The sequence below is a fragment of the Pseudophryne corroboree genome, chromosome 2, assembly GCF_028390025.1.
Source record: "Pseudophryne corroboree isolate aPseCor3 chromosome 2, aPseCor3.hap2, whole genome shotgun sequence".
NCBI classification, from domain to species: domain Eukaryota; kingdom Metazoa; phylum Chordata; class Amphibia; order Anura; family Myobatrachidae; genus Pseudophryne; species Pseudophryne corroboree.
In genome coordinates, this window is record NC_086445.1 from 29,410,460 (window position 1) to 29,436,486 (window position 26,027).

At 48.9% G+C, this 26,027-nt stretch overlaps 1 protein-coding gene across 2 annotated transcripts in view; it reads left to right on the forward strand.

The window, feature by feature from the left end:
* Positions 1-26,027, forward strand: part of LOC134994354 (piwi-like protein 1) — a 549,333-nt gene that overhangs the window by 176,044 nt on the left and 347,262 nt on the right. The gene's annotated exons all lie outside the window — the stretch shown is intronic.

The following is a 26,027-nucleotide window of genomic DNA, read 5'->3' on the forward strand; positions in this document are numbered from 1 at the left end:
CACGTCTGGGTTCAGTCGGACGTGGATCCTTGGGCGATGGAAATTGTATCCCAAGGTTACAAGCTGGAATTCGAAGACGTGCCTCCCCGCTGATTCTTCAAATCGGCTTTACCAACGTCTCCCCCAGAGAGGGAGATAGTGTTAGCTGCAATTCAAAAGCTGTGTCTACGGCAAGTGATTATCAAGGTTCCCCTAATACAACAGGGAAGAGGGTACTATTCAACCCTATTTGTGGTCCCAAAACCGGACGGCTCGGTCAGACCCATTCTCAACTTAAAATCCCTGAACCTGTACTTAAAAAGGTGCAAGTTCAAGATGGAATCGCTCAGGGCAGTGATCTCCAGCCTGGAAGGGGGGGATTTTATGGTGTCACTAGACATAAAGGATGCATACCTTCATGTCCCCATTTATCCTCCTCATCAGGCGTACCTGAGATTCGCTGTACAGGACTGTCATTACCAATTTCAGACGTTGCCGTTTGGGCTTTCCACGGCCCCGAGGGTTTTCACCAAGGTAATGGCGGAAATGATGGTACTCCTTCGCAGGCAAGGAGTCACAATTATCCCGTACTTGGACGATCTCCTGATAAAAGCAAGGTCAAAGGAACAGTTGCAGAACAGCGTGTCGCTCTCCCTGAGAGTGCTGCAGCAACATGGCTGGATTCTAAATCTACAAAAGTGACAGTTGGTTCCAACAACTCGGCTGTCTTTCTTAGGCATGATTCTGGACACAGAACAGAGGAGAGTTTTTCTCCCGATGGAAAAAGCCCAGGAACTCCAGAACATGGTCAGAGACCTGGTAAAACCAAAAAAGAGTGTCAGTCCATCAATGCACTCGAGTACTGGGAAAAATGGTGGCGACCTACGAGGCCATCCCCTTCGGCAGGTTTCACGCGAGGACTTTTCAGTGGGACCTTCTGGACAAGTGGTCCGGGTCTCACCTTCAAATACGTCAGAAGATAACCCTGTCCCCCAGGGCCAGGGTGTCTCTCCTGTGGTGGCTGCAGAGTGCTCATCTTCTAGAGGGTCGCAGGTACAGCGTTCAGGACTGGGTCCTGGTGACCACGGACGCGAGTCTCCGAGGATGGGGAGCAGTCGCACAAGTAAGAAATTTTCAGGGACTGTGGTCAAGCCAGGAGGCTTGTCTACAATCAACATACTGGAATTAAGGGCCATATACAACGGCCTAAGACAAGCGGAGAATCTTCTTTGCGACCTACCGGTTCCGATTCAATCAGACATCATCACAGCAGTGGCTCATGTAAACCGCCAAGGCGGGACAAGGAGCAGAGTGGCAATGGCAGAAGCCACCAGGATTCTGCGATGGGCAGAAAATCACGTAAGCGCTCTGTCAGCGATATTCATTCCGGGAGTGGACAACTGGGAAGCAGACTTCCTCAGCAGACACGATCTCCATCCAGGAGAGTGGGGACTTCATCAAGAAGTCTTTGCAGAGATAACAAGTCGTTGGGAACTTCCTCAAATAGACATGATGGCATCACGCCTCAACAAGAAGCTTCGGAGGTATTGCGCCAGGTCAGGGGACCCTCGGGCAGTAGCGGTGGACGCCCTCGTGACACCACGGGAGTTTCAGTCGGTCTATGTGTTCCCTCCTCTTCCTCTCATCTCAAAAAAATATTGAGAATCATAAGACGAAAAAGAGTACGGACAATACTCATTGTTCCAGATTGGACTCGAAAGGCCTGGTATTCAGAACCTCAGGAGATGCTCACAGAAGATCCGTGGCCTCTTCCTCTCAGAGAGGACCTGTTGCAGCAGGGGCCCTACGTTTGACGGCATGACGGTTGAACACCGAATCCTAGCGGTGAAGGGTATTCCGGAAGAGGTCATCCCTACTCTGATAAAGGCTAGGAAGGAAGTGACGGCGAAACTTTATCACCGTATCTGGAGGAAGTATATATCTTGGTGTAAAGCCAAGAATGCTTCTACGGAAGATTTCCACTTGGGCTGTTTTCTCCACTTTCTACAGACAGGAGTGGATATGGGCCTAAAGTTAGGCTCCATTAAGGTACAGATTTCGACCCGGTCTATATTCTTCCAGAAGGAATTAGCTTCTCTCCCTGAAGTCCAATCTTTTGTAAAGGGAGTGCTACACATCCAGCCTCCTTTTGTGCCCCCAGTGGCACCATGGGACCTTAACGTGGTGTTACAGTTCCTTATATCGCACTGGTTTGAACCTCTTCAAACAGTTGAATTCAAATTTCTCACTTGGAAAGTGGTCGTTATTGGCCTTGGCATCTGCAAGGCGGGTGTCCGAATTGGTGGCCTTGTCTCACAAGAGCCCCTATCTGATTTTCCATAAGGATAGAGCGGAATTGAGGACTCGTCCTCACTTTCTATCTAGGGTGGTTTCCTCTTTTCACTTGAACCAACCTATTGTGGTGCCTGTGGCTATGGAGGCTTTGGAGGACTCCAAGTCCCTGGATGTAGTCAGGGTTTTAAAAATTTATGTAGCCAGAACGGCTCGGGTTAGGAAAACAGAGGCACTGTTTGTCCTGTATGCAGCCAACAAGGTTGGCGCTCCTGCTTCTAAGCAGACTATTGCACGCTGGATCTGTAACACGATTCAGCAGGCTCATTCTACGGCGGGATTGCCGTTACCGAAAATTGGTTAAGGCCCATTCCTCTAGGAAAGTGGGCTCTTCTTGGGCGGCTGCTCGAGGGGTCACGGCATTACAGCTTTGCCGAGCAGCTACTTGGTCGGGTTCAAACACTTTTGCTAAATTCTACAAGTTTGATACCCTGGCTGAGGAGGACCTCATGTTTGCTCAATCGGTGCTGCAGTGTCATCCGCACTCTCCCGCCCGGTTTGGAGCTTTGGTATAATCCCCATGGTTCCTTACGGAGTCCCCAGCATCCTCTAGGACGTAAGAGAAAATAAGATTTTAAACCTACCGGTAAATCTTTTTCTCCTAGTCCGTAGAGGATGCTGGGCGCCCGTCCCAGTGTGGACATATTTCTGCAAGACTTGTATATAGTTGTTGCTTACATAAGGGTTATGTTACAGATAAGATCAGTCGTTGGCTGATACTGTTTTGTTCATGCTGTTAACTGGTTGCGTATATTCCAGGTTATACGGTGTGGATGGTGTGGGCTGGTATGAAGCTTGCCCTTAGATTAACAAAAATCCTTTCCTCGTACTGTCCGTCTCCTCTGGGCACAGTTTCTCTAACTGAGGTCTGTAGGAGGGGCATAGAGGGAGGAGCCAGTGCACACCCATTCTAAAGTCTTTATAGTGCCCATGTCTCCTGCGGAGCCCGTCTATACCCCATGGTCCTCACGGAGTCCCCAGCATCCTGTACGGACTAGGAGAAAAAGATTTACCGGTAGGTTTAAAATCTTATTTTTTCTCATACGTCCTAGGGGATGCTGGGGACTCCGTAAGGACCATGGGGTATAGACAGGATCCGCAGGAGAGATAGGCACACTGTAAGACTTTGAATGGGTGTGAACTGGCTCCTCCCTCTATGCCCCTCCTCCATACTCCAGTTAGACTCTGTGCCCAGAGAGACTGGACACACACAGGGGAGCTCTCCTGAGTTTCTCTGAAAAGACTTTGTTAGCTTTATTATTTTCAGGGAGACCTGTTGGCTACAGGCTCCCTGCATCGTGGGAGTGAGGGGAGAGAAGCATACCTACTTCTTCTGAGTTCAAGGGCTCTGCTTCTTAGGCTACTGGACACCATTAGCTCCAGAGGGTCTGATCACTTGGTTCGCCTAGCTGCTCGTTCCCGGAGCCGCGCCGTCAACCCCCTCACAAAGCCAGAAGAAAGAAGCCGGGTGGTGAGTATTAGAAGAACAAGACGACTTCAGTGACGGCAGAAGACATCAGACCTCTGAGGTACCGCGCAGCGGTCGCGCTGCGCGCCATTGCTCCCACACACACAGGCAGCACTACATGGGTGCAGGGCGCAGGGGGGGCGCCCTGGGCAGCAATATACCTCTTGGATGTGACCTGGGAAAGTAATATACAGTGCTTAGGCACTGTATAATGACCCCTGCCGGTATAAAAATATACAAAAATATTGGGACTGAAGCGCGCTGAGAAGGGGGCGTGGCTTAGCCCTCACAACTCTATACAGCGCCATTTTCTCCTCGCAGAGATGCTGGGCCCGCCAAAACACTGTGAAACAGTTACCAGTGTAAAATGAGGGGGGGCACAGTTATTTAGTGCTATAATAGGTCAACATGAAGCACTATATATATGTGTATATATATAATGAGCGTGTGTAAAATGAGTTGGTTAAAGTTTCTTTGTTTCCCTGTCAGAAATCTGTCTTGTTAACAATGTTGGTGGGTGTTTAGTACACGTGTGACGTGTGGGAGTGCTCTACCACAAACAGATATGTGAATCCCTCTGTTGGCATTGCCGACTTCAGATGGTACTTGATTCATGAGATTAAGTGTCAGTAGTGTAAGCTTTTCTAAAGTACACACTGTTTGGGAGACACAGACGTATGTGGGTGACCCTGTCGCCATCAACTATTAGGACTGGGTGTACAATAATGTAAAAAAAACAAAAAAAAAAAACCTGTATGTATTTATATGTATGGTACATTTGCATTGAGCAGTAGCTCGAGCACAGATGTGGTAGTATTTGTGGGGGCGTCCTAGTGAAATTAGATATTTATTTCCCTCAGACCCCTCGGGGTCACAAAAATGTTATTCTGCCCAGTTACTACTCCTGTTGTTGACACGAATACTATGTTCTATGTCGGCCATAATGTTTCCTGTTTAGATCCACAACATTGGTTTTCAGTACATGCTCATACACATTCAGCACACATTAATGTCACGAGGGACCCTGTTATTCCTGACAGTATGTATATGTGTGTGTTTATGTATATATATATATATATATATATGTATATATGTATATATGTGTGTGTATATGTATATATATATATATATATATATATATATATATATATATGAAATGTATATATGTGTAATTGAAGGTGTATATTTGTGTTACAATTTATTAGGAATGCTGAAGTAAAGTTATTCCTTCTCATGTGCTGGTCGCTCTGTTGATAAAGCTCAAGGTCAGCCATGACGGGATGGTCTCGAATCCTCACGAGGAGTCCGAGTGTTTATTCTTTTCCGCCGTGGATGGAATAAAGTGAAAGTCCAACCCTGGTCTGCACGGGGCCGTCACAAAGGATCGTATACAGGATGCTAAGTAATATTTTAATCATATGCTTTGAGGATATTTGCATTACATACGCATGGGTATTCCTTGGGTCTTATCTAGAACATTGCAGCTTGCTGCCGTGCGACTACAGGAGGTATGCACTAAATCCGTGAAATACTGGTGTATCTTCCCTATGAAGGGATAATCTGGTTTGGGGATGGCTTGGTTAAGTTGATCTCGGCAGGTACCACTGGTAAGTCTACCTTCTTGTGCTTTGTTCCATCACAATGGTTGGTGACGCATTTTTTGTGGGATGCAGTCATTTCTCTAACGTCCTAGTGGATGCTGGGGACTCCGTCAGGACCATGGGGATTAGCGGCTCCGCAGGAGACAGGGCACAAAAATAAAGCTTTAGGATCAGGTGGTGTGCACTGGCTCCTCCCCCTATGACCCTCCTCCAAGCCTCAGTTAGGTTTTTGTGCCCGTCCGAGCAGGGTGCAATCTAGGTGGCTCTCCTAAAGAGCTGCTTAGAAAAAGTTTTTTAGGTTTTTTATTTTCAGTGAGTCCTGCTGGCAACAGGCTCACTGCATCGAGGGACTTAGGGGAGAGAAGTGAACTCACCTGCGTGCAGGATGGATTGGCTTCTTAGGCTACTGGACACCATTGGCTCCAGAGGGAGTCGGAACACAGGTCTCACCCTGGGGTTCGTCCCGGAGCCGCGCCGCCGACCCCCCTTACAGATGCCGAAGATGGAAGAGGTCCAGAAGCAGGCGGCAGAAGACTTTTCAGTCTTCCTGAGGTAGCGCACAGCACTGCAGCTGTGCGCCATTGTTGTCAGCACACTTCACACAGCGGTCACGGAGGGTGCAGGGCGTTGGGGGGGCGCCCTGGGCAGCAATGTATTATACCTTTTTATGGCTAAAAATACATCACATATAGCCCTTTGAGGCTATATGGATGTATTTAACCCCTGCCAGATCTCACAGATTCCGGAGAAGAGCCCGCCGAAATAGGGGGCGGGGCTTATTCTCCTCAGCACACAGCGCCATTTTCCTGCTCAGCTCCGCTGTGAGGAAGGCTCCCAGGACTCTCCCCTGCACTGCACTACAGAAACAGGGTAAAACAGAGAGGGGGGGCACTTTTTTGGCGATATAAATATATTTAAGCTGCTATAAGGATACAACACTTATATAGGGTTGTTCCCATATATATTATAGCGCTTGGGTGTGTGCTGGCAAACTCTCCCTCTGTCTCCCTAAAGGGCTAGTGGGGTCCTGTCTTCAATAGAGCATTCCCGGTGTGTCTGCTGTGTGTCGGTACGTGTGTGTCGACATGTATGAGGACGATATTGGTGTGGAGGCGGAGCAATTGCCGGTAATGGTGATGTCACCCCCTAGGGAGTCGACACCGGAATGGATGGCTTTGTTTATGAAATTACGTGATAATGTCAGCACATTACAAAAATCAGTTGACGACATGAGACGGCCGTCAAACCAGTTGGTACCTGCCCAGGCGTCTCAGACACCGTCAGGGGCGGTAAAACGCCCTTTACTTCAGTCGGTCGATACAGACCCAGACACGGACACTGAATCTAGTGTCGACGGTGAAGAAACAAACGTATTTTCCAGTAGGGCCACACGTTATATGATCACGGCAATGAAGGAGACTTTGCATATCTCTGATACTACAAGTACCACAAAAAGGGGTATTATGTGGGGGGTGAAAAAACTACCTGTAGTTTCTCTAACGTCCTAGTGGATGCTGGGACTCCGTCAGGACCATGGGGAATAGCGGGCTCCGCAGGAGACAGGGCACATCTAAATAAAGCTTTTAGGATCACATGGTGCGTACTGGCTCCTCCCCCTATGACCCTCCTCCAAGCCTCAGTTAGGTTTTTGTGCCCGTCCGAGAAGGGTGCAATCTAGGTGGCTCTCCTAAAGAGCTGCTTAGAAAAAGTTTTTTTAGGTTTAAATCTCAGTGAATCCTGCTGGCAACAGGATCACTGCATCGAGGGACTTAGGGGAGAGATTTCCAACTCACCTGCGTGCAGGATGGATTGGAGTCTTAGGCTACTGGACACTTAGCTCCAGAGGGAGTCGGAACACAGGTCCTCCTGGGGTTCGTCCCGGAGCCGCGCCGCCGATCCCCCTTACAGACGCTGAAGACGGAGGTCCGGAAAGCAGGCGGCAGAAGACTCCTCAGTCTTCATGAAGGTAGCGCACAGCACTGCAGCTGTGCGCCATTGTTGCTACACGTCTCACTGATTCAGTCACGGAGGGTGCAGGGCGCTGCTGGGGGCGCCCTGGGCAGCAATATTAAATACCTTTAGTGGCAAAATAAATACATCACATATAGCCATTAAGGCTATATGTATGTATTTAACCCAGGCCAGTTTTCTTAAAACCCGGGAGAAAAGCCCGCCGAAAAAGGGGCGGAGCTTATTCTCCTCAGCACTCAGCGCCATTTTCCTGCTCAGCTCCGCTGGTGAGGAAGGCTCCCAGGACTCTCCCCTGCACTGCACTACAGAAACAGGGTAACAAAGAGAAGGGGGGCATAATTTGGCGATATTGATATATTAAAAGCGCTTATATCAAAAACAACACCTTCTAGGGTTGTTTATATACATTTATAGCGTTTTTGGTGTGTGCTGGCAAACTCTCCCTCTGTCTCCCCAAAGGGCTAAGAGGGTCCTGTCTTCGATTAGAGCATTCCCTGTGTGGCTGCTGTGTGTCGGTACGTGTGTGTCGACATGTATGAGGACGATGTTGGTGTGGAGGCAGAGCAATTGCCGGTAATGGTGATGTCACCCCCTAGGGAGTCGACACCGGAATGGATGGCTTTAGTTATGGAATTACGTGATAATGTTAGCACATTACAAAAGTCAGTTGACGAAATGAGACGGCCGGAAAACCAGTTAGTACCGGCTCAGGCGTCTCAGACACCGTCAGGGGCTGTAAAACGTCCCTTACCTCAGTCAGTCGACACGGGTACCGACACAGATGAATCTAGTGTCGACGGTGAAGAAACAAACGTATTTTCCAATAGGGCCACACGTTATATGATCACGGCAATGAAGGAGGCTTTGCAGATCTCTGATACTGCTGGTACCTCAAAAAGGGGTATTATGTGGGGGGTGAAAAAACTACCTGTAGCTTTTCCAGAATCAGAGGAATTGAATGACGTGTGTGACGAAGCGTGGGTTAACCCAGATAGAAAACTGCTAATTTCCAAGAAGTTATTGGCATTATACCCTTTCCCACCAGAGGTTAGGGCGCGCTGGGAAACACCCCCTAGGGTGGATAAGGCGCTCACACGTTTATCAAAGCAAGTGGCGTTGCCGTCTCCTGATACGGCCGCCCTCAAGGATCCAGCAGATAGGAGGCTGGAAACTACACTGAAGAGTATATACACACATACTGGTGTTATACTGCGACCGGCAATAGCCTCAGCCTGGATGTGCAGTGCTGGGGTAGTGTGGTTGGATTCTCTGACTGAAAATATTGATACCCTGGATAGGGACAGTATTTTATTGACTCTAGAGCAATTAAAGGATGCTTTTCTTTATATGCGAGATGCTCAGAGGGATATTTGTACTCTAGCATCAAGAGTAAGCGCGATGTCCATATCTGCCAGAAGAAGTTTATGGACGCGACAGTGGTCAGGTGATGCGGATTCCAAAAGGCATATGGAAGTATTGCCATATAAAGGAGAGGAATTATTTGGGGTCGGTCTTTCGGACCTGGTGGCCACGGCAACTGCCGGCAAATCCACTTTTTTACCTCAGACCCCCTCCCAACAGAAAAAGACACCGTCTTTTCAGCCGCAGTCCTTTCGCTCCTATAAAAACAAGCGACCAAAAGGACAGTCTTATCTGCCGCGAGGCAGAGGAAAGGGTAAGAGAGGGCAGCAAGCAGCCCCTGCCCAGGACCAGAAGCCCGCCCCGGGTTCTACAAAGCCATCAGCATGACGCTGGGGCTTTACAAGCGGACTCAGGAGCGGTGGGGGGTCGACTCAAGATTTTCAGCAATCAGTGGGCTCGCTCACAAGTGGACCCGTGGATCCTGCAGATAATATCTCAGGGTTACATGTTGGAGTTCGAAAGGTCTCCCCCTCGCCGGTTCCTAAAGTCTGCTTTACCAACGTCTCCCTCAGAAAGGACGTCGGTTTTGGAAGCCATTCACAAGCTGTATTCTCAGCAGGTGATAGTCAAGGTACCCCTCCTACAACAGGGAAAGGGGTATTATTCCACACTATTTGTGGTACTGAAGCCGGACGGTTCGGTAAGACCTATTCTAAACCTGAAATCTTTGAACCTGTACATACAAAAATTCAAGTTCAAGATGGAGTCACTCAGAGCAGTGATAGCGAATCTGGAAGAAGGGGACTTCATGGTGTCCCTGGACATAAAAGATGCTTATCTGCATGTCCCAATTTACCCCTCACACCAAGGGTATCTCAGGTTCGTGATACAAGACTGTCATTATCAGTTTCAAACGCTGCCGTTTGGTTTGTCCACGGCCCCTCGGGTCTTTACCAAGGTAATGACCGAAATGATGGTTCTTCTACGAAGAAAAGGCGTATTAATTATCCCTTACTTGGACGATCTCCTGATAAGGGCAAAGTCCAGAGAACAGCTGGAAGTCGGTGTAGCACTAACCCAGGTAGTGCTTCAGCAACACGGGTGGATTCTGAATCTTCCAAAATCTCAATTGACCCCGACAACTCGTCTGCTGTTCCTAGGAATGATTCTGGACACTGTTCAGAAAAAGGTGTTTCTCCCGGAGGAGAAAGCAAGGGAGTTATCTGAACTTGTCAGGAACCTCCTAAAACCAGGAACTGTGTCAGTACATCAATGCACAAGAGTCCTGGGAAAGATGGTGGCTTCTTACGAAGCGATTCCATTCGGCAGATTCCATGCACGGACATTTCAGTGGAATCTGCTGGACAAATGGTCCGGATCGCATCTGCACATGCATCAGCGGATAACACTGTCACCAAGAACAAGGTTGTCTCTCCTGTGGTGGTTGCAGAGTGCCCATCTGTTAGAGGGCCGCAGATTCGGCATACAGGACTGGGTCCTGGTGACTACGGATGCCAGCCTACGAGGCTGGGGAGCAGTCACACAGGGAAGAAACTTCCAGGGCGTGTGGTCAAACCTGGAGACGTCCCTTCACATAAATATACTGGAGCTAAGAGCGATCTACAATGCTCTAAGCCTGGCAAAATCGCTGCTTCAGGGTCAGCCGGTGTTGATCCAGTCGGACAACATCACGGCAGTCGCCCACGTAAACCGACAAGGCGGCACGAGAAGCAGAAGAGCAATGACAGAAGCTGCAAGGATTCTGCGCTGGGCGGAGAATCATGTCATAGCACTGTCAGCAGTGTTCATCCCGGGAGTGGACAACTGGGAAGCAGACTTCCTCAGCAGACACGACCTTCACCCGGGAGAGTGGGGACTTCATCCAGAAGTCTTCCACATGATTGTGAACCGTTGGGAAAAACCAAAGGTGGACATGATGGCGTCTCGCCTCAACAAAAAATTGGACAGATATTGCGCCAGGTCAAGAGACCCTCAGGCAATAGCTGTGGACGCTCTGGTAACACCGTGGGTGTACCAGTCAGTGTATGTGTTCCCTCCTCTGCCTCTCATACCAAAGGTACTGAGAATTATACGGAAAAGAGGAGTAAGAACAATACTGGTGGCTCCGGACTGGCCAAGAAGAACTTGGTATCCGGAACTTCAAGAGATGCTCACGGAGGATCCGTGGCCTCTACCTCTAAGAAGGGATCTGCTTCAGCAGGGACCTTGTATGTTCCAAGACTTACCGCGTCTGCGTTTGACGGCATGGCGGTTGAACGCCGGATTCTAAAAGAAAAGGGCATTCCAGAGGAAGTTATTCCTACCTTGATTAAGGCTAGAAAGGAAGTGACTGTACAACATTATCACCGCATTTGGCGGAAATATGTTGCGTGGTGTGAGGCCAAGAAGGCTCCAACGGAAGAATTTCAATTGGGTCGATTCTTACATTTCCTGCAAGCAGGATTGTCTATGGGCCTAAAATTGGGGTCCATTAAAGTTCAAATTTCGGCCTTATCAATCTTCTTCCAGAAGGAATTGGCATCAGTGCCTGAAGTACAAACTTTTGTCAAAGGTGTACTACATATACAACCCCCAATAGTGCCTCCAGTGGCACCGTGGGATTTGAATGTAGTTTTGAATTTTCTCAAATCTCATTGGTTTGAGCCTCTAAAATCGGTAGATTTAAAATACCTTACATGGAAGGTAACCATGCTATTGGCCCTGGCTTCAGCCAGGAGAGTTTCAGAGTTGGCGGCTTTATCATACAAAAGCCCATATCTGATTTTCCATTCGGACAGGGCAGAACTGCGGACACGTCCTCATTTTCTCCCTAAGGTGGTTTCGGCTTTTCACTTGAACCAGCCTATTGTGGTGCCTGCGGCTACTAGCGACTTGGAGGACTCCAAGTTACTGGACGTTGTCAGAGCATTAAAAATATATATTTCAAGGACAGCTGGAGTCAGAAAATCTGACTCGTTGTTTATATTGTATGCACCCAACAAGATGGGTGCTCCTGCGTCTAAACAGACGATTGCACGTTGGATCTGTAGCACAATCCAACTTGCACATTCTGTGGCAGGCCTGCCACAGCCTAAATCTGTAAAGGCCCACTCCACAAGGAAAGTGGGCTCATCTTGGGCGGCTGCCCGAGGGGTCTCGGCATTACAACTTTGCCGAGCAGCTACGTGGTCAGGGGAGAACACGTTTGTAAAATTTTACAAATTTGATACTCTGGCTAAGGAGGACCTGGAGTTCTCTCATTCGGTGCTGCAGAGTCATCCGCACTCTCCCGCCCGTTTGGGAGCTTTGGTATAATCCCCATGGTCCTGACGGAGTCCCAGCATCCACTAGGACGTTAGAGAAAATAAGAATTTACTTACCGATAATTCTATTTCTCATAGTCCGTAGTGGATGCTGGGCGCCCATCCCAAGTGCGGATTGTCTGCAATACTTGTACATAGTTATTGTTACAAAGATCGGGTTATTACTATTGTTGTGAGACATCTTTTCAGAGGCTACTTCGTTTTTTGTTATCATACTGTTAACTGGGTTCAGATCACAAGTTGTACGGTGTGATTGGTGTGGCTGGTATGAGTCTTACCCGGGATTCAAAATCCTTCCTTATTGTGTACGCTCGTCCGGGCACAGTACCTAACTGAGGCTTGGAGGAGGGTCATAGGGGGAGGAGCCAGTACGCACCATGTGATCCTAAAAGCTTTATTTAGATGTGCCCTGTCTCCTGCGGAGCCCGCTATTCCCCATGGTCCTGACGGAGTCCCAGCATCCACTACGGACTATGAGAAATAGAATTATCGGTAAGTAAATTCTTATTTTTTCCTGAATCAGAGGAATTGAATGATGTATGTGATGAAGCGTGGGTTAACCCAGATAGAAAAGGGCTAATTTCAAAAAAGTTATTGGCATTATACCCTTTCCCGCCAGAGGTTAGGGCGCGCTGGGAAACACCCCCTAGGGTGGATAAGGCGCTCACACGCTTATCAAAACAAGTGGCGTTACCGTCCCCTGATACGGCCGCCCTCAAGGATCCAGCTGATAGGAGGCTGGAAACTACCCTAAAAAGTATATACACACATACTGGTGTTATACTGCGACCAGCCATCGCCTCAGCCTGGATGTGCAGTGCTGGGGTGGTCTGGTCGGATTCCCTGACTGAAAATATTGATACCCTGGATAGGGACAGTATTTTACAGACTTTAGAGCAATTAAAGGATGCTTTTCTTTATATGCGAGATGCTCAGAGGGATATTTGCACTCTGGCATCGAGAGTAAGTGCGATGTCCATATCTGCCAGAAGAAGTTTATGGACACGACAGTGGTCAGGTGATGCGGATTCCAAACGGCATATGGAAGTATTGCCGTATAAAGGGGAGGAATTATTTGGCGTCGGTCTATCGGATCTGGTGGCCACGGCAACGGCCGGGAGATCCACCTTTTTACCTCAGACCCCCTCCCAACAGAAAAAGACACCGTCTTTTCAGCCGCAGTCCTTTCGGTCCTATAAGAACAAGCGGGCAAAAGGACAGTCATATCTGCCCCGAGGCAGAGGAAAGGGTAAGAGAGGGCAGCAAGCAGCTCCTTCCCAGGAACAGAAGCCCTCCGCGGGTTCTGCAAAGCCCTCAGCATGACGCTGGGGCTTTACAAGCGGACTCAGAAGCGGTGGGGGGTCGACTCAAGAGTTTCAGCGCGCAGTGGGCTTGCTCACAGGTGGACCCCTGGATCCTGCAGATAATATCTCAGGGTTACAGGTTGGAATTCGAGAAGTCTCCCCCTCGCCGGTTCCTAAAGTCTGCTCTGCCAACGTCTCCCTCAGACAGGGCGACGGTATTGGAAGCCATTCACAAGCTGTATTCTCAGCAGGTGATAGTCAAGGTACCCCTCCTACAACAGGGAAAGGGGTATTATTCCACACTATTTGTGGTACCGAAGCCGGACGGCTCGGTAAGACCTATTCTAAATCTGAAATCTTTGAACCTGTACATACAAAAATTCAAGTTCAAGATGGAGTCACTCAGAGCAGTGATAGCGAATCTGGAAGAAGGGGACTTTATGGTGTCCCTGGACATCAAGGATGCTTACCTGCATGTCCAAATTTGCCCTTCACATCAAGGGTACCTCAGGTTCGTGGTGCAAAACTGTCATTATCAGTTTCAGACGCTGCCGTTTGGATTGTCCACGGCACCTCGGGTCTTTACCAAGGTAATGGCCGAAATGATGTTTCTTCTACGAAGAAAAGGCGTATTAATTATCCCTTACTTGGACGATCTCCTGATAAGGGCAAGGTCCAGAGAACAGCTGGAGGACGGAGTAGCACTAACCCAAGTAGTGCTGCAACAACACGGGTGGATTCTGAATTTCCCAAAATCTCAGTTGACCCCGACAACACGTCTGCTGTTCCTGGGAATGATTCTGGACACGGTTCAGAAAAAGGTGTTTCTTCCGGAGGAGAAAGCCAGGGAGTTATCCGAACTTGTCAGGAACCTCCTAAAACCAGGAAAAGTGTCTGTGCATCAATGCACAAGAGTCCTGGGAAAGATGGTGGCTTCTTACGAAGCAAATCCATTCGGCAGATTCCACGCACAAACTTTTCAGTGGGATCTGCTGGACAAATGGTCCGGATCGCATCTGCAGATGCATCAGCGGATAACCTTATCGCCACGGACAAGGGTGTCTCTTCTGTGGTGGTTACAGAGTGCTCATCTGTTAGAAGGACGCAGATTCGGCATACAGGACTGGGTCCTGGTGACCACGGATGCCAGTCTGAGAGGCTGGGGAGCGGTCACACAGGGAAGAAACTTCCAGGGAGTATGGTCAAGCCTGGAGATGTCTCTTCACATAAATATACTGGAGCTAAGAGCGATTTACAATGCTCTAAGCCTGGCAAAACCCCTGCTTCAGGGTCGGCCGGTGTTGATCCAGTCGGACAACATCACGGCAGTCGCCCACGTAAACAGACAGGGCGGCACAAGAAGCAGGAGAGCAATGGCAGAAGCTGCAAGGATTCTTCGCTGGGCGGAAGATCATGTGATAGCACTGTCAGCAGTGTTCATTCCGGGAGTGGACAACTGGGAAGCAGACTTCCTCAGCAGACACGATCTACACCCGGGAGAGTGGGGACTTCATCCAGAAGTCTTCCACATGATTGTGAACCGTTGGGAAAAACCAAAGGTGGATATGATGGCGTCTCGCCTCAACAAAAAACTGGACAGGTATTGCGCCAGGTCAAGAGACCCTCAGGCAATAGCTGTGGACGCTCTGGTAACACCGTGGGTGTTCCAGTCAGTGTATGTGTTTCCTCCTCTGCCTCTCATACCCAAAGTACTGAGAATTATACGGCGAAGGGGAGTAAGAACGATACTCGTGGCTCCGGATTGGCCAAGAAGAACTTGGTACCCGGAACTTCAGGAGATGCTCACGGAAAATCCGTGGCCTCTAACTCTAAGACGGGACCTGATTCAGCAGGGACCGTGTCTATTCCAAGACTTACCGCGGCTGCGTTTGACGGCGTGGCGGTTGAACGCCGAATTCTAAAGGAAAAAGGCATTCCGGAAGAGGTCATCCCTACACTGGTTAAAGCCAGGAAGGAGGTGACTGCACAACATTATCACCGCATTTGGAGAAAATATGTTGCGTGGTGCGAGGCCAGGAAGGCCCCCACGGAGGAATTTCAATTGGGTCGATTCCTACATTTCCTGCAAACAGGATTGTCTATGGGCCTCAAGTTGGGGTCCATTAAGGTTCAAATTTCGGCCCTGTCGATTTTCTTCCAGAAAGAATTGGCTTCAGTTCCTGAAGTCCAGACTTTTGTAAAAGGAGTACTACATATACAGCCCCCGATTGTGCCCCCAGTGGCTCCGTGGGACCTTAATGTAGTTTTGGATTTTCTCAAATCCCATTGGTTTGAGCCACTCAAATCGGCGGATTTGAAATATCTTACATGGAAAGTAACCATGCTACTGGCCCTGGCTTCAGCCAGGAGAGTGTCAGAATTGGCGGCTTTATCGTATAAAAGCCCATATCTGATTTTCCATTCGGACAGGGCAGAACTGAGGACGCGTCCTCATTTTCTGCCTAAGGTGGTGTCAGCGTTTCACCTGAACCAGCCTATTGTGGTGCCTGCGGCTACTAGCGATTTGGAGGATTCCAAGTTGCTGGACGTTGTCAGGGCATTGAAAATATATATTTCAAGGACGGCTGGAGTCAGAAAATCTGACTCGCTGTTTATACTGTGTGCACCTAACAAGCTGGGTGCTCCTGCTTCTAAGCAGACGATTGCTCGTTGGATTTGTAGCACAATTCAACTTGCACATTCTGTGGCAGGCCTGCCACAGCCTAAATCTGTCAAGGCCCATTCCACAAGGAAGGTGGGCTCATCCTGGGCGGCTGCCCGAGGGGTCTCGGCATTACAACTCTGCCGAGCAGCTACGTGGTCGGGGGAGAACACGTTTGTAAAATTTTACAAATTTGATACCCTGGCTAAAGAGGACCTGGAGTTCTCTCATTCGGTGCTGCAGAGTCATCCGCACTCTCCCGCCCGTTTGGGAGCTTTGGTATAATCCCCATGGTCCTGACGGAGTCCCCAGCATCCACTAGGACGTTAGAGAAAATAAGATTTTACTTACCGATAAATCTATTTCTCGTAGTCCGTAGTGGATGCTGGGCGCCCATCCCAAGTGCGGATTGTCTGCAATACTTGTACATAGTTATTGTTACAAAAAAATCGGGGGGTTCTTGTTGTGAGCCGTCTGTTCAGAGGCTCCTACGTTGTCATACTGTTAACTGGGTTCAGATCACAAGTTGTACGGTGTGATTGGTGTGGCTGGTATGAGTCTTACCCGGGATTCAAAATCCTTCCTTATTGTGTACGCTCGTCCGGGCACAGTATCCTAACTGAGGCTTGGAGGAGGGTCATAGGGGGAGGAGCCAGTGCACACCACCTGATCCTAAAGCTTTATTTTTGTGCCCTGTCTCCTGCGGAGCCGCTAATCCCCATGGTCCTGACGGAGTCCCCAGCATCCACTACGGACTACGAGAAATAGATTTATCGGTAAGTAAAATCTTATTTTTGACCGGTTGGATACCGTTTTATTCCCCTTCTTTGTAGGTAGAGGGAGGTGAAAAGGTAAGAGATCTGCAGCCTTTTCAAATTCGCAGAATCAGATATAGTCCTCTGTTTCTACCACATCCACCGCAGGTCGCTGGGTCTATCTTGCTGGAGCCCGCACCGGTGGGAACTCGTCTACTACTCTTCAGTCAGTCTTGGAATGGACTTGACACAGTGAGTTAAGAATAGAGTCCAAAGGGGGACATACTCGAGTTTTCCAGATGATTCCCCTCACTGATTTTTCAAATAGATCTTACTGATTCTCCTCTGGAAGGGGAGGTAGTATGCGACGCCATACAAGAGTTGGTACGGGATCAGGACATAAAATAAAAAACAGAAGAAAAAAAAGCTGTTGTTCAAGCTCTGAGCCCGGACAGCTCGGGCAGAAAAATCCCAAAGAGATTTCTACTTAAGAAGTTGATCTGCAAAATGGAATCTCTCAGGGCAGGGATCTCCAGACTGTAAAAGTAGAAAGAAGGTTTAAATGCAATTTCATCCGCATTAAGCTTACCTGGTTTTGCTATTCAGGATTGTCATTGTCTTTTCACCATGATGGCAGTATGATGGTTTTCCTTCAATGGTAAGAGCCATTATTATTCTGTACTGGGACGATCTCCTGACTATGGCGAGGTCAAGAAACAAGTGGTACTAATCGTTGTTTCTCTCTGACAGTTCTTCAACACAGAGAATCGCTGTTGATCCCAACGACGCAGATGTCGGAGATGGGAATAAGATTAGATACTGAACTGTTGAGAGTTGTTTTTTCCTGGGGAAAGAGATCTGAGGATCCAGAGTCGGATCAGATTTGCAGTGACAACCCATCAATATGTTCCGTTGATGAAGAAGATGGTTGCGACCTAAGAGGCCTTTTCGGTGAGCAGGTCAAATGCCAGAGTTGTTTCACGGGACCAGTTGGACATGTGGTCCGGGTCTCACCTGCACATGCACCGGAAAATAATCCTAAGGACCAGGATATCTCTCCTGTGGTGACTGCACAGTTCTCACCTCCTAGAGGGACGTAGGTTCGGGATCCAGGATTAGATCCTGGTGTCCATGGATGCAGGTCTGCGAGGCAGGGGAGCAGAATTTCCAGGGGAAAAGGTCAAGCTGGGAAGCTTGTCTGCAATAAGCATTCTTGAATTAAGAGCTGTTTTCAACGAACATCTTCTTCGTGATCTACCCGTCTTAATTCTGTCGGACGACTTAACAGCAGTGGCGTAAGTAAGCCGCTAAGGCTGAAGAAGAAGCAAAGCGGCAATGGCAGAAGCCGCAAAAGTTTTCCGCTGGGCGGAAAGGCAGGTAAAACGCTATATTGGTTGTCTTCATTCCAGATGTAGACAACGGAGAAATAGATTTCCTCTGCAGACGCGATCTCCATCCAGGAGAAATGCAGTAGTCATCGAGAAGTTTTCACAGTAGTGACAAGTCTTTGAGGAATGCCTCACTTGGACATGATGGCGTCTCGCCTCAACAAGAAACCTCAGGGATATTGTTCCAGGTCAAGGGACACTCCAGCTATAGCAGTGGACGCCCTCGTGACACCTTGGGTGTTTCATTCAATCTATGTGTCCCCCTCCACTTTCACTCTTTTCGAAGGTGATAAACGTATGAAGAACAAAGGCTCAGGCGATCCTCATTGTTCCGGTCTAGTCAAGGAGGGCTTGGTATCCAGATCTTCAAGACTTACTCATAGAAGATTCATAGCCTTTTCTTCTACGAGAGGACCTGTTGCAGCAGGGACCGGGCGTGTATCAAGACTTACCGCGGCTGCGTTTGACGGCGGGGCGTTTGTACGCCATATCCTAGCCCGAAAGGGTATTTCCGGTGAAGTCATTCCCACATTGCTTCAAGCTAGGAAAGGAGTAACGGCGTAGCTTTACCACCATATTTGGAGGTAGTATGTGTCTTGATGTGAATCCAAGAAGGCTCCTACGGAATTATTTCAGCTGGGTCGTTTTTCTCCATTCTTTGCAAGCAGGTGTGGATGCAGGCCTAAAGTTAGGTTCCATTAAAGGGCAGTTTTCGGCCTTATACATTTTCTTTCAAAAAGACTTGGCCACCTTTCCAGAAGTTCAGATTTTCGTGAAGGGAGTGCTGCACATCCAACCTCCATTTGTGCCCCTAGTGGCACCGTGGGACCTTAATGTGGTGTTGCAGTTTCTTATGTCGCACTGGTTGGAACCTTTACGAAAGGTTGTGTTAAAATTTCTCTCTTGGAAAGTGGTCATGCTATTGGCCTTGGCGTCCGCAAGGCGGGTGTCGGAATTAGCGGCTTTGTCTCACAAGAGCCCCTATTTGATTTTCCATGTGGATAGAGCGGAATTGAGAACTCGGAAAATAGTTCTGCCAAAAGTGGTTTCTTCGTTTCACAGAAACCAGCCTATTATGGTGCCTGTTGTTACTTAAGCATTGGCTGATTCAAAGTCTCTCGATGTAGTCAGAGCTTTAAATTTTTATGTCGCCAGATCGGCTCAGATTGGGGAAACAGAGGCTCTGTTTATCCTGTATGCTCCCAGCAAAATTGGGGCCCCTACTTATATGCAGACTGTTACACGATGGATCTGTGATACGATTCGGCATGCTCATTCTACGGCTGGATTGCCGTTACCGAAGTCGGTGGAGGCCCATTCTACTAGGAAGATGGGCTCTTCTTGGGCGGATGCCCGAGGTGTCTCGGCGGTTCAACTTTGCCGAGCGGCTACTTGGTCAGGTTCAAACACTTTTTTGCTAAGTCTACAAGTTTGATACCCTGGCTGATGAGGACCTCATGTTTGCTCAATCGGTGCTGCAGAGTCATCCGCACTCTCCCGCCCGGTCTGGAGCTTTGGTGTAACCCCATGGTCCTTACGGAGTCCCCAGCATCCTCTAGGACATATGAGAAAATAGGATTTTAATACCTACCAGTAAATCCTTTTCTCTTAGTCCGTAGAGGATGCTGGGCGCCCGTCCCAGTGCGTACTGTATCTGCAGTTATTGGTTATGGTTACACTCTTGTCGTGGTTCTTTTCAGTCAGGCTGTTGCTGACGTTATTCATGCCATGGCATGCGGTTTTCTGTTATTGGTTGTGTTGACACACAGGTTGTTCCATATTCTCTCAGCATATGGCTGTATGTTTTTCATGCTGTTGGCTGGTGTTCTATTGAATGCCACGTTCTGCGGTATGTTCGTGGTGTGAGCTGGTATGACACTCACCGTGTTTAAACAATAAATTCTTTCCTCGAAATGTCCGTCTCCCTGGGCACAGTTCTCTAACTGGAGTCTGGAGGAGGGGCATAGAGGGAGGAGCCAGTTCACACCCATTCAAAGTCTTATAGTGTGCCCATGTCTCCTGCAGATCCCGTCTATACCCCATGGTCCTTACGGAGTCCCCAGCATCCTCTACGGACTAAGAGAAAAGGATTTACCGGTAGGTATTTAAATCCTATTTCTCTAACGTCCTAAGTGGATGCTGGGGACTCCGTAAGGACCATGGGGAATAGCGGCTCCGCAGGAGACTGGGCACATCTAAAGAAAGCTTTAGGACTATCTGGTGTGCACTGGCTCCTCCCCCCATGACCCTCCTCCAAGCCTCAGTTAGATCTCTGTGCCCGAACGAGAAGGGTGCACACTAGGGGCTCTCCTGAGCTTCTTAGTGAAAGTTTTAGTTTAGGTTTTTTATTTTCAGTGAGACCTGCTGGCAACAGGCTCACTGCATCGAGGGACTAAGGGGAGAAGAAGCGAACTCACCTGCGTGCAGAGTGGATTGGGCTTCTTAGGCTACTGGACATTAGCTCCAGAGGGACGATCACAGGCCCAGCCATGGATGGGTCCCAGAGCCGCGCCGCCGGCCCCCTTACAGAGCCAGAAGACAGAAGAGGTCCGGAAAATCGTCGGCAGAAGACATCCTGTCTTCACCAAGGTAGCGCACAGCACTGCAGCTGTGCGCCATTGCTCCTCAGCACACTTCACACTTCGGTCACTGAGGGTGCAGGGCGCTAGGGGGGGGCGCCCTGAGCAGCAATAAAAAACACCTTGGCTGGCGAAAATACATCACATATAGCCCCCAGGGCTATATGGATGAATTTTAACCCCTGCCAGAATCCATAAAAAAGCAGGAGAAAAGTCCGCGAAAAAGGGGCGGAGCCTATCTCCTCAGCACACTGGCGCCATTTTCCCTCACAGCTCAGTTGGAGGGAAGCTCCCCTGGCTCTCCCCTGCAGTCACTACACTACAGAAAGGGTTAAAAAAGAGAGGGGGGCACTAATTAGGCGCAGTATTAACAATACAGCAGCTATAAGGGGAAAAACACTTATATAAGGTTATCCCTGTATATATATAGCGCTTTGGTGTGTGCTGGCAAACTCTCCCTCTGTCTCCCCAAAGGGCTAGTGGGGTCCTGTCCTCTATCAGAGCATTCCCTGTGTGTGTGCTGTATGTCGGTACGTTTGTGTCGACATGTATGAGGAGAAAAATGATGTGGAGACGGAGCAGATTGCCTGTAATAGTGATGTCACCCCCTAGGGGGTCGACACCTGAGTGGATGAACTGTTGGAAGGAATTACGTGACAGTGTCAGCTCTGTATAAAAGACAGTGGTTGACATGAGACAGCCGGCTACTCAGCTTGTGCCTGTCCAGACGTCTCATAGGCCGTCAGGGGCTCTAAAGCGCCCGTTACCTCAGATGGCAGATATAGACGCCGACACGGATACTGACTCCAGTGTCGACGGTGAAGAGACAAATGTGACTTCCAGTAGGGCCACACGTTACATGATTGAGGCAATGAAAAATGTTTTACACATTTCTGATAATACGAGTACCACCAAAAAGGGGTATTATGTTCGGTGAGGAAAAACTACCTGTAGTTTTCCTGAATCTGAGAAATTAAATGAGGTGTGTGATGATGCGTGGGTTTCCCCTGATAACAACTGATAATTTCTAAAATGTTATTGGCATTATATCCTTTCCCGCCAGAGGTTAGGGTGCGTTGGGAAACACCCCCTAGGGTGGATAAAGCGCTCACACGCTTGTAAGGGCTCTACCCTCTCCTGAGATGGCCGCCCTTAAGGATCCTGCTGATAGAAAGCAGGAGGGTATCCTAAAATGTATTTACACACATACTGGTGTTATACTGCGACCAGCAATCGCCTCAGCCTGGATGTGCAGTGCTGGGTTGGCGTGGTCGGATTCCCTGACTGAAAATATTGATACCCTAGATAGGGACAGTATATTTTTGCCTATAGAGCATTTAAAAGATGCATTTCTATATATGCGTGATGCACAGCGGAATATTTGCCGACTGGCATCAAGTCTAAGTGCGTTGTCCATTTCTACCAGTAGAGGGTTATGGACACGTCAGTGGTCAGGTGATGCGTATTCCAAACGGCATTTGGAAGTATTGCCTTAATAAGGGGAGGAGTTATTTGGGGTCGGTCTTTCAGACCTGGTGGCCACGGCAACAGCTGGGAAATCCACGTTTGTACCCCAGGTCGCCTCTCAACATGAGAAGACGCCGTATTATCAGGCGCAGTCTTTTCGTGGACAAGCAGGCAAAATGTTCCTCATTTCTGCCCCGTGACAGAGGGAGAGGAAAAAGGCTGCAGAAATCAGCCAGTTCCCAGGAACAGAAACCCTCTCCCGCCTCTGCCAAGCCCTCAGTATGACGCTGGGGCTTTACAAGCAGAATCAGGCACGGTGGGGGGCCCGTCTCAATGAATTTCAGCGCGCAGTGGGCTCACTCGCAAGTAGACCCCTGGATCCTTCAGGTGATATCTCAGGGGTACAAATTAGAATTCGAGACGTCTCCCCCTCGCCGTTTTCCTAAAGTCGGCTTTACCGATGTCTCCTTCTGACAGGGAGACAGTTTTGGAAGCCATTCACAAGCTGTATTCCCAGCAGGTGATAATCAAGGTACCCCTCCTGCAACAGGGAACGGGGTATTATTCCACACTGTTGTGGTACCGAAGCCAGACGGCTCGGTGAGACCGATTCTAAATCTAAAATCTTTGAACACTTACATACAGAGGTTCAAATTCAAGATTGAGTCACTCAGAGCAGTGATTGCGAACCTGGAAGAAGGGGACTACATGATGTCTCGGGCAGAGCCGGCCCTAACCAATATGATGCCCTAGGCAAGATTTTGGCTGGTGCCCCCTAGCACCACCGCTAGTTCCGCCTCTGACCCCAGCACCATCACCCCCCACCCATAGCAGTCCTTTTTTTTTTTTTTTCTACCCCCTGTAATTTAAATAAGAACAGTGTGCACATTTGTCCTTACACATATGCCGCACATTATTAGTGCCCTTATACACATAATGACACACATAGTGCCCCTTACACATATGTTACACATTATTAATGTCCTTATACACATAATGACACATATAGATCCTGGCGTGAGTCAACTGGCAGCTCTGCTAACGTCGGGTGCCTATTTTTTATGAAAATGCATCTTATTTGCATTGCTATGTGTCTAGGATACACAAGCAGCTTCTGCTGATTAAACTGATATGCAGCATGCCTATATACTGTGTGAGACTGTGGCTGTATCTGCGTACGAAATGCTACACACAGAATATAGGCATGCCGCATATCATTTTAATCAGCAGAAGCTGCTGATGCCCCTAGGCATACCAGATGCCCTAGGCAATTGCCTAGTTTGCCTATACCTAGGGCCGGCTCTGGTCTCGGGACATCAAGGATGCTTACCTTCATGTCAAAATTTACCCTTCTCACCAAGGGTACCTCAGGTTTATGGTACAGAACTGTCACTATCAGTTCAGACGCTGCCGTATGGATGGTCCACGGCACCCCGGGTCTTTACCAAGGTAATGGCCGAAATGATGATATTCCTTCGAAGGAAGGGAATTTTAGTTATCCCTTACTTGGACGATTCCCTGATAAGGGTAAGATCCAGGGAACAGTTGGAGGTCGGTGTAGCACTATCTCAGGTAGTGTTGCGGCAGTACGATTGGATTCTCAATATTCCAAAATCGCAGCTGGTTCCGACGACTTGTCTTCGGTTCCTAGGGATGATCCTGGACACAGTCCAGAAAAAGGTGTTTCTCCCGGAGGAGAAAGCCAGGGAGTTATCCGAGCTAGTCAGGAACCTCCTAAAACCGAGCCAAGTCTCAGTGCATCAATGCACAAGGGTTCTGTGTAAAATGGTGGCTTCCTACGAAGCAATCCCATTCGGCAGATTCCACGCAAGAACTTTCCAGTGGGACCTGCTGGACAAATGGTCCGGGTCGCATCTTCAGATGCATCAGCGGATAACCCTGTCACCAAGGACAAGGGTGTCACTCCTGTGGTGGTTGCAGAGTGCTCATCTTCTAGAGGGCCGCAGATTCGGCATTCAGGACTGGGTCCTGGTGACCACGGATGCCAGCCTGCGAGGCTGGGGAGCAGTCACACAGGGAAGGAATATCCAGGGCTTATGGTCAAGCCTGGAGACATCACTTCACATAAATATCCTGAAGCTAAGGGCCATTTACAATGCTCTAAGCTTAGCAAGACCTCTACTTCAAGGTCAGCCGGTGTTGATCCAGTCGGACAACATCACGGCAGTCACCCACGTAAACAGACAGGGTGGCACAAGAAGCAGGAGGGCAATGGCAGAAGCTGCAAGGATTCTTCGCTGGGCGGAAAATCATGTGATAGCACTGTCAGCAGTATTCATTCCGGGAGTGGACAACTGGGAAGCAGACTTCCTCAGCACGACCTCCACCCGGGAGAGGGGGGACTTCACCCAGAAGTCTTCCATATGATTATAAACCGTTGGGAAAAACTCGACAGGTATTGCGCCAGGTCAAGGGACCCTCAGGCAATAGCTGTAGACGCTCTGGTAACACCGTGGGTGTACCAGTCAGTGTATGTGTTCCCTCCTCTGCCTCTCATACCCAAGGTACTGAGATTGATAAGATGGAGAGGAGTAAGCACTATATTCGTGGCTCCGGATTGGCCAAGAAGGACTTGGTAACCGGAACTTCAAGAGATGCTCACGGAGGATCCGTGGCCTCTACCTCTAAGAAGGGACCTGCTCCAACAAGGACCCTGTCTGTTCCAAGACTTACCGCGGCTGCGTTTGACGGCATGGCGGTTGAACGCCGGATCCTGAAGGAAAAAAGGCATTCCGGATGAAGTCATCCCTATCCTGATCAAAGCCAGGAAGGATGTAACCGCAAAACATTATCACCGCATTTGGCGAAAATATGTTGCGTGGTGCGAGGCCAGTAAGGCCCGACGGAGGAAATTCAACTGGGTCGATTCCTACATTTCCTGCAAACAGGAGTGTCTATGGGCCTGAAATTGGGGTCCATTAAGGTTCAAATTTCGGCCCTGTCAATTTTCTTCCAAAAAGAACTAGCTTCAGTCCCTGAAGTTCAGACGTTTGTAAAAGGGGTACTGCATATACAACCTCCTTTTGTGCCTCCAGTGGCACTTTGGGATCTCAATGTAGTTTTTTGGGTTCCAAAAGTCACATTGGTTTGAACCACTTAAATCTGTGGAGTTAAAATATCTCACATGGAAAGTGGTCATGCTGTTGGCCCTGGCCTGGGCCAGGCGCGTGTCAGAATTGGCGGCTTTATCCTGTAAAAGCCCTTATCTGATTTTCCATTCGGACAGGGCGGAATTGAGGACTCGTCCTCCGTTTCTCCCTAAGGTGGTTTCAGCGTTTCACCTGAACCAACCTATTGTGGTGCCTGCGGCTACTAGGGACTTGGAGGACTCCAAGTTGCTAGACGTTGTCAGGGCCCTGAAAATATATGTTTCCAGGACGGCTGGAGTCAGAAAATCTGACTCGCTGTTTATCCTGTATGCACCCAACAAGCTGGGTGCTCCTGCTTCTAAGCAGACTATTGCTCGTTGGATTTGTAGTACAATTCAGCTTGCACATTCTGTGGCAGGCCTGCCACAGCCAAAAATCTGTAAATGCCCACTCCACAAGGAAGGTGGGCTCATCTTGGGCGGCTGCCCGAGGGGTCTCGGCTTTACAACTTTGCCGAGCAGCTACTTGGTCAGGAGCAAATACGTTTGTAAAATTCTACAAAATTGATACCCTGGCTGAGGAGGACCTGGAGTTCTCTCAATTGGTGCTGCAGAGTCATCCGCACTCTCCCGCCCGTTTGGGAGCTTTGGTATAATCCCCATGGTCCTTACGGAGTCCCCAGCATCCACTAGGACGTTAGAGAAAA